We start from the raw sequence: 10,227 nt of genomic DNA on the forward strand, positions 1-10,227 counted from the left end.
TAGACTATTATCTATATGACGACTTTTGAATTTATGCAATTGTTCTTCAGTTGGTCAAAAAACCATACACTGTTGTCATGAGTCTTAAACATTGATTTTTGATCATTTTAAATGGCTAATGTTTGCCTCTTACATCAGCACCTACAACTTATTGTCTGCTTTCTTTGCAAGACACTGATGCAGGGTCATTGAACAATGGATGTTTGCTTTATTTATTGAATAACCATTGTGTGGGTCTTGTGGCTTGTTGACTTACAAAACAAAGGAATAAGAACTATGCAAATAGATTAAATGGTCAAACGATACTGGGATACTGCCTATAATAATATACATCCAGACAGCCAAGAGATCCAAAGAACCAGAGACTCTTTACATAACCACAGCTAGGAACACTTTACAGGATAGCTGCCAGATCGTGGCTCTCACGAGTGACACAGATCTGACATTCTCCAGGATGCCAGCCAGGATCCAGCTGAAAGAATATACATCTGCTTCATTGACCATCACTGAACCCATGAATATATTTGGGGTAGTCAGGATTTGGACCCACCGGTCACCGGAGGCCCATGGATACATTTGTGAAAGCCAGGAATGGGACTCGCTGGTCACCTGGCTCTATGGAGATGTTCGGAGAAGTCAGGTTGTGACCTTCCTGGCACCTGGCTTGTACCTCAATGGACTGTCAGCTTCCTAAGCTTGTCATTACCTCCTCCCTGTCCGAGGGAGAGGTCGAGGTAGTTGGCCATGAAAGCTCTGAAGTCATCACAGCTGCTCTTATCCCAGCGAGTCAGTGGGTGAGACTGTAATTTGCACCATCTTGGGTATTTTGCTGGTACTGTTCTATGTTCTTATTTAGAAGTATAAAATGAAAATAGTGGCACAAGTGTTAAGGTTTTATCTGCAGCGAATAAGGCAATTACCGGAAAACTAAGTATTATGAATATTCGCGCTGATACACCTTGGTAAAATTGAAAATTGACTGGTGAACAGTGTGAGCTAGCTTTGGGCCTTGTACCTGTTCACACCAGTCAGTACAAAAAGGACCCATAAGATAGTATAACATATAGAATGATCTGTGGGCAGTGTGGATAAAGGGGGGTAGGGACAAGGATTAAAATACTGTAGACCTTGTGCCTATTCACACTAGTTTAATTTAAAAGTTAGTTGTGCATATAAATGCTGGTAGGTACTGTTAGATAAAAGGGCTGTATTCATTAACCCCTATTTCCAGAAGAAAAAGTTATGCAATTATACACAATAAAGAACAATGTAAATATATAGATCAGAGCAATAAAAGTATAGTACAAAATCTGGAAATATTTACAGGAACTCCTAATTACATGCAAAATTCGAAAAACTACTGTCTACAAAATACAAAAAGCATTTATTAAATAAATAACACCCATAAAGTAAAGTCCGTCGAGTCCGACCAGAGGATTCAAGTTCTTAAGGTAATAAGCAGTAAAATGAAGTATGTTTATGTCTTAAAAAACCTCTAGTCAGATCAATTAGCCCAAGATTGATCCTGACCAATATTGGTCACACTGTGGAAGAGGGGCTGGCAGTCCGCATCCACACTGCGACCATTATGGGTGAGGGTCAATCTTGGGCTCATTTATCTGACTAGTCGTTTTTTAAGACATACATATACTTCATTATAAGGCTTACTAGCCTTAAAGGGACTCTGTCACCTGAATTTGTCGGGCTCTGTTTACGGTCCGATGGGCGGTGTTTTCTGTGCTTTCATTCACTCCTTCCTTTCCCGCCGGCCGCAATATTGTCTTGAATTGGATTAGGTTGCCTTCGTAGTACACGCGTGCGCAATGCAATCTTGCCTTGCGCACGCGCAGTATGCTTTGCCCAACTGCGGGCAAAGCCGAAAAGCATTAGTGCGCATGCGCCGCCGCACTATGACCCGGTAGTATTTCGCTGTGTTCTGGGAGGTAGTGCGCCGGCGCATGCGCACTAATGCTTTTCTGCTTTGCCCGCAGTTGGGGAAAGCATACTGCGCGTGCGCAAGGCAAGATTGCATTGTCCACGCGTGTACTACGGAGGCAACCTAATCCAATTCAAGACAATATTGCGGCCAGCGGGAAAGGAAGGCGTGAATGAAAGCACAGAAAACACCACCCATCGGACCGTAAACAGAGCCTGCCAAATTCAGGTGACAGAGTCCCTTTAAGAACTTGAATCCTCTGGTCGGACTTTATCAATGTGGTTTTCTGGACTCTTTACCTGTGTCCTTCTTGCTTTTGATACCCATGTGATGGTTATATGTATCTAATTGTACTTTTGTAACTTTTACTTTATCATGTGACATTGCTATTTAATAAATGCTTTTTTGTATTTTGTAGACAGTAGTTTTGACTCCATATTTTTCAAATTTCACAATAAAGAACAATGCATATTCATTATGCTGCACACAGTGTATAAATGGTAGATGTTGGCATGGTAAAAGCAGTGTTAGTCTGACTGCTACCCTATAGAATATGGCTCAGTCTCAGCACTGAAGGATCAAATGTCTTCCTTGGATTGTTGCCTGCCAGGCAATTGCACAAGAGAAATAGCGGAGAGCCAGTGCCAGCAAATCTCTGTTCAGTATCTTCTAAGATCAGCGGTGGGTCCCGTCACAGTGCCTCGGTGCTGCGCCTCGATACTGCGATCGTTGTGGCTAGAGCAGGTTCCGATGATGATTCTCAGTTCCTGTGTACTCCACGTGCCGGTAAGGCAATTGCTGCGGCTGGAGCAGGGCTTGTGTGGTGTGTTAGACCAGGTGATGTCTGCGTGACTTGAAAGAGGTACGGAACGTAGTAATGACCATTCCAACCAATGCATTTCGGAAAACAGGCCACCCTTTCTCTAAACATTTTGTTGAAAAACATGGGGGTCTTGCACAGAATATGGTGACTTGAAACATCTACCTTTAATAGACCCTGTGCATCATAATGAATATGCATTGTTCTTTATTGTATATAATTACATAACTTTTTCTTGTGGAAATAGGGGTTAATGAATACAGCCCTTTTATCTAACAGTACCTACCAGTATTTATATGCATGAACAACTAACTGGGCATCTTTCACAATTAAACTAGTGTGAATAGGCACAAGGTCTACAGCATTTTAATCCTGTTCACTTCCCCCCTTTATCCACACTGCCCACAGATCATTCTATATGTTATACTATCTTATGGGTCCTCTTTGTACTGACTAGTGTGAACAGGTACAAGGCCCAGAGCTAGCTCTACACGGCCCAAAGCTAGCTCACACTGTTCACCAGTCATTTTTCAATTTCACCTAGGTGTATCAGCGCGAATATTCATAATACTTATCTATGTGTTATTTGCCTGTTTTGTGGTTCAATAAAGAATTGCCACATTGTTTTATCCTCATCCTGTGTTGTCTGAGTAGTATTATGCACACGGTAAAAAGAGAGCGGGCATTCAGTGGGATGAGCTCTGGTCCATGCGATTTCAGCTAGCGGACTAGAGCACCCGCTGACCCCAATGTCTCAACAGAGGGACTGCAATACACTATGGAAGACTGTGAGGGACAAAGTAAATGTCTCTCCACTCCTGAAATGTGCCCATACCCTTGGCATGCATTCCCCAGGATCATTGTTTACCTTTAATTAACTCAAGCTCTTTGAAGCTCTTGACACAATGGTGTGAAATCTTCTGCAGCTGCAAGCCAGCTGGCCCCTTTGTGTGACTAAGCACATGGTACAACAAGTCACAGCAAGCTCTGAGGTAATCTGGAAAATGATTTATAATAGCAGAATGCAATATCTCTGAGACTAGCCAAGCACATAATCCAAATCATCGTTCCTTTCCCCACGCGCCCATATTATTTAGCCACATGTAGCACTCTGGATTATGGATTTATAAAGCATAGCTAACAGGACTTACATATGGTAGGCAAATTTAGTCTCTATGCACAGATAACATCCAGCGGAATCTAGTGGCGGTACAACCAACCCATTCAGAGCTTTGGCCACAAAGTTATGGGCCAGTCACAGTTCTGGACAGATAATCATGTTCTCAGAGATGGGAGGAGAGAGGCAGCACCACCCCGGGGTGGGAGCAGATGTATGAGGTAGCAGCCTAGGAGAAATAAGGCAGCCCCTCATTTTGGGCTTAGTTTTTCTGATGGTCGGAGGATACATTAGCTGACATAGCCCGGAAAGCCTGTTACTAAGATTTGGACCTGTGATCCATCAGTGCCTTCCTGTGGTCACATGCTACATAACACGGTAATTGCAACCTATCTTGTACTACACTCCTCACTGTATATACAGGTCCTTCTCAAAAAATTAGCATATAGTGTTAAATTTCATTATTTACCATAATGTAATGATTACAATTAAACTTTCATATATTATAGATTCATTATCCACCAACTGAAATTTGTCAGGTCTTTTATTGTTTTAATACTGATGATTTTGGCCTACAACTCCTGATAACCCAAAAAACCTGTCTCAATAAATTAGCATATCAAGAAAAGGTTCTCTAAACGACCTATTACCCTAATCTTCTGAATCAACTAATTAACTCTAAACACATGCAAAAGATACCTGAGGCTTTTAAAAACTCCCTGCCTGGTTCATTACTCAAAACCCCCATCATGGGTAAGACTAGCGACCTGACAGATGTCAAGAAGGCCATCATTGACACCCTCAAGCAAGAGGGTAAGACCCAGAAAGAAATTTCTCAACAAATAGGCTGTTCCCAGAGTGCTGTATCAAGGCACCTCAATGGTAAGTCTGTTGGAAGGAAACAATGTGGCAGAAAACGCTGTACAACGAGAAGAGGTGACAGGAACCTGAGGAAGATTGTGGAGAAGGACCGATTCCAGACCTTGGGGAACCTGAGGAAGCAGTGGACTGAGTCTGGTGTGGAAACATCCAGAGCCACCGTGCACAGGCGTGTGCAGGAAATGGGCTACAGGTGCCGCATTCCCCAGGTAAAGCCACTTTTGAACCATAAACAGCGGCAGAAGCGCCTGACCTGGGCTACAGAGAAGCAGCACTGGACTGTTGCTAAGTGGTCCCAAGTACTTTTTTCTGATGAAAGCAAATTTTGCATGTCATTCGGAAATCAAGGTGCCAGAGTCTGGAGGAAGACTGGGGAGAAGGAAATGCCAAAATGCCTGAAGTCCAGTGTCAAGTACCCACAGTCAGTGATGGTGTGGGGTGCCATGTCAGCTGCTGGTGTTGGTCCACTGTGTTTCATCAAGGGCAGGGTCAATGCAGCTAGCTATCAGGAGATTTTGGAGCACTTCATGCTTCCATCGGCTGAAATGCTTTATGGAGATGAAGATTTCATTTTTCAGCACGACCTGGCACCTGCTCACAGTGCCAAAACCACTGGTAAATGGTTTACTGACCATGGTATTACTGTGCTCAATTGGCCTGCCAACTCTCCTGACCTGAACCCCATAGAGAATCTGTGGGATATTGTGAAGAGAAAGTTGAGAGACGCAAGACCCAACACTCTGGATGAGCTTAAGGCCGCTATTGAAGCATCCTGGGCCTCCATAACATCTCAGCAGTGTCACAGGCTGATTGCCTCCATGCCACGCCGCATTGAAGCAGTCATTTCTGCCAAAGGATTCCCGACCAAGTATTGAGTGCATAACTGAACATTATTATTTGATGGTTTTTTGTTTGTTATTAAAAAACACTTTTATTTGATTGGACGGTTGAAATATGCTAATTTATTGAGACAGGTTTTTTGGGTTATCAGGAGTTGTAGGCCAAAATCATCAGTATTAAAACAATAAAAGACCTGACAAATTTCAGTTGGTGGATAATGAATCTATAATATATGAAAGTTTAATTGTAATCATTACATTATGGTAAATAATGAAATTTAACACTATATGCTAATTTTTTGAGAAGGACCTGTATTTGCTCTTGTATATATAACTGTAGTTTCTAATGCTCCTCAGCGATTAAATATAAAATTAATCTTGGGTTGCTCTTTTATCTCTGTCCTCGAATCCCCATGTCCTCACGCTCAGTTGGTTATATTATAGGCTACCCCATGGTTGGTTCCTGACCCGATATAAGCCTGCTGTCGGAAGGGGCTGATTTCAAATGAAGAACTGGTGGTAGAATACCATACTGTTGTACTGTTTTACTGAGGAACTCTGGCAGCGACGTTCAGGAGGTTTAAATGTATCTCCCCAGCCTGGACTGGTGATATATTTTCCCCCTCACTGGGAGCGCCTCACTAACTTGTATCTATAATGGAAGCCTTAGCAGCGACTATTTGCATTCGGTGCAGTTCCCTGACTGACCTGAGGCAGGTGGTGGCGCCAGAGAGCAGATCCCTGCTGGGTCCTTCTCTGTTGTGAATTCTGCTCTTGGGCTCCCTCCGGTGGTTATAAGTGGTAGTGCTGCTGTTTGTCCTTCACAGCAGTTATCAGGTGTGTCCACTTCGGACTGGGCTATTTAGTCTGGCTTCACCCTTTAGTCAGTGCCAGTTGTTCATTGTTTCTGGAGGATTCACATCCCTTCCTGGTCGCTCCTGCTTGCTGTTCATTTCAACAAGATAAGTCTGCTTGTTTTTGCTGTCCACATGTTGTGGGTCTCATTGTTTAGTGCATTGCATGTTTTTTCTTGTCCAGCTTAATCTGTGTAAGGATTTATGCAGCCAAGCTGGAATCTCTGGAGAGGCAGATATACCCTCCATGTCTTTAGTTAGATGTGGAGTTTTTTGTATTTTCTGTGGTGGATATTCCCTAGTATTTTAATACTGACCGCATAGTTCTCTGTCCTATCTTTCCTATTTAGCTAGATTGGCCTCCTTTGCTAAAACCTGTTTTCAGTCTGTGTATGTTTTTTCCTCTCCTCTCACAGTCAATATTTGTGGGGGGCTGCCTATCCTTTGGGAATTTTCTCTGAGGCAAGATAGTTTTCCCTTTTCTATCTATAGGGTTAATTAGTCCTCCGGCTGTGTCGAGGTGTCTAGGATTGGTAGGTACATCCCACGGCTACTTCTAGTTGCGGTGTTAAGTTCAGGGTCTGCGGTCAGTACAGGTACCACCTTCTCCAGAGTACGTCTCATGCCGCTCCTAGGCCACCAGATCATAACACTTCTCTCCCCTCCGCGGAGGTGAGTGAAGTCGAGGAGGGGAGAGAAGATGTAGAGGAGGGCCTTAGAATAATTTTTTGACAGTTTTAAAAAGAGTGCTCTCCCGCAGCAAGCACAGTTTATCCTGGCCTGCAGGCACGGCCTACAGCCATTTCCCCTTCCCTTACCTCACGCCTTGCACATTTTTTTTATATGTGCCTCAAATACTATACTATCCCTCCTAGAGCAACCCTCCCTATAATCAGTGCAGGTAACAGCAGTATTATCATGGAAAAGAATAGATGTAGCCCAAAAAAAGGACTTTTGGTTTTAACTTGCAGCAGCAAGGACTGTAAGGCAATAAACCCTGCCTATATGCCTCTAATGCTAAACTATCCCTTATCCAGCAGCTAGCCCTACAATAATATAGGCTCCTCATAAAGCCTAAACACTAAGTGCAAGAGCTGCCAAAAATTAGAAGGACTAGTAAAATAACTTGTAGGAACAAGGAGCGCAGATAGTGTTTTATCTCACAAATTATAGAAGATTTACCTGTAAAATTAACTGCTCACCTGATGTAGAATATTCACAAGCATAAATTGTTGGCTGCCGCAGATCCACTGGTCGGCATGCGACCGTAGCTAAATCGCAGAATAGGAGGATTTGTGGGTTATTTTCCACTCTGCCAGCTAATCCAAAACCAGACCAATTGTGTAGTTGAAATGTGGTTTATTCTACACGTTTCGGAGTATTTGTGGTATTTCCTGAAGAAGTCATGTGTACTCCAAAATAATAAACCACTTTTCAACTATACAATTGGTCTGGTTTTGGATTAGCTGGCAGCGCGGATCATAACCTACAAATCCTCCAATTCAGCAAAAATTAGGGACTGCAACACACCCTGGAAGACATGCAGAGGAGGGTCTGAGAAAACATTTTGCCCCATTAATAATACACTGAATGCCATAATCATCAACATTAACAAAAATAAACACTTGAAATAGATCACTCTGTATATATCAGTCTCACTTTTTGTATCGAAGAACTGAAATAAATTAACTTTTTGATGATATTCTAATTTAGTGAGAATATATATATACACATATATACTGTATGCGTGTGTGTGTGTGTGTGTATATATATATATATATATATATATATAAATACTTTTTGTTTCTCCAGCGATCAGTCCAATGGTAGAGTAAAATATACCTTTTATTTATCCATTAAAAAGTTCCAGATTTCTTCAGTTACAATATTGCATACATTCAATCCCTTATGGACGACATGTTTCGACACCACATGTGTCTTCCTCCAGGTCCATATGAGTACTGAATCAAGACCGCAAATGTAGTATAGGGAAGGAGGAAAAAAAAAAAAGGGGAAAAAGGCCCATATGGGTTACTGGGTGTCACAGGTGTGTATAGAGAATTCCAATAGATTTGATTTAACCCAGTTAATCCAATAGCCAACAGTAACCCCTTGCGGTATTGATCCTTCCCCAAGGATTTCAACAACATGAAAAAAACAAATATTTAAAATCCACATTAAATACAAATTAAAATCAACCATATCTATAGGATACAAAGAAAGATTCATATTACATATTCAGATATTCACAGCACAAAACAGGAAAAGGAATGTATGCAATATTGTAACTGAAGAAATCTGGAACTTTTTAATGGATAAATAAAAGGTATATTTTACTCTACCATTGGACTGATCGCTGGAGAAACAAAAAGTTATATATATATATATTAGTACAGGCCAAAAGTTTGGACAAACCTTCTCATTTAAAGATTTTTCTGTATTTTCATGACTATGAAAATTGAAAATTCACACTAAAGGCATCAAAACTATGAATTAACACATGTGGAATTATATACTTAAAGGGAACCTGTCATCTGAATTTGGCAGGACCGGTTTTGGGTCACATGGGTGGGGTTTTTGGGTGTTTGATTCACCCTTTCCTTACCAGCTGGCTGCATGCTGGCAGCAATATTGGATTGAAGTTCATTCTCTGTCCTCCGGAGTACACGCCCAAAAACCCCGCCCATATGACCCAAAACCGGTCCCCCCAAATTCAGGTGACAGGTTCCCTTTAACAAAAAAGAGTGAAACAACTGAAAATGTCTTATATTCTAGGTTCTTCAAAGAAGCCACCTTTTGCTTTGATGACTGCTTTGCACACTCTTGTAAGTAACACTGGCTTAAAAACAACAGTGTCACTGTGCTTGATTGGCCAGCAATCGTGCCTGACCTTAACCCTATAGAGAATCTATGGGGTATTGTTAAGAGGAAGATGGGAGAAAGCAGACCCAACAATGCAGATGAGCTGAGGGCTGCTATCAAAGCAACCTGGGCTTCCATAACACCTCAGCAGTGCCACAGGATGATCGCCTCCATGCCACGCCTGTCATGAATCCCCAATGGCTAGGGATAGCACAGGACAAGCAAAGTATAACAAATATCGGACGAGCTCTAGGGTGATGGAACCTGGGCTGACCGCTGCCCTACGCCTGACAAACGCAACTAGAGATAGCCAGGGAGCGTTCCTACGTTGGTTCTAGACGCCACGCACCAGCCTAAGAGCTAACTAGTACTGCAGAGAAAACAAGACCTCACTTGCCTCCAGAGGAATTAACCCCAAAGGTATAGTTGCCCCCCACATATATTGACGGTGAAATGAGAGGAAGGCACACACATAGAGATGATGTATATAGCTTTAGCAAATAGAGGCCCGCTGAAAACTAGAAAGCAGAATGATACAAAAGGGGACTGAGCGGTCAGCAAAAAACCCTAATCAAAAAAACCATCCTGAGATTACAAGAACCCATGTGCCAACTCATGGCACATGGGGAGAACCTCAGTCCACTAGAGCAACCAGCTAGCATAGAGACATTCTAAGCAAGCTGGACCAAAAACCAAACAACTGAAAATCAGCACTTAGCTTATCCTGAAAGATCTGGGAGCAGGTAGGCAGGAACCAAACAGAGCACATCTGAACACATTGATAGCCGGCAAGGGAAATGACAGAAAGGCCAGGTAAAATAGGAAACACCCAGCCTCTGATGGACAGGTGGAAACCAAAGGCCGCAACCCACCAAAGTCACCCAGTACCAGCAGTAACCACCAGAGGGAGCCCACCAACA

The sequence above is a fragment of the Ranitomeya variabilis genome, chromosome 4 (assembly GCF_051348905.1).
Source record: "Ranitomeya variabilis isolate aRanVar5 chromosome 4, aRanVar5.hap1, whole genome shotgun sequence".
NCBI classification, from domain to species: domain Eukaryota; kingdom Metazoa; phylum Chordata; class Amphibia; order Anura; family Dendrobatidae; genus Ranitomeya; species Ranitomeya variabilis.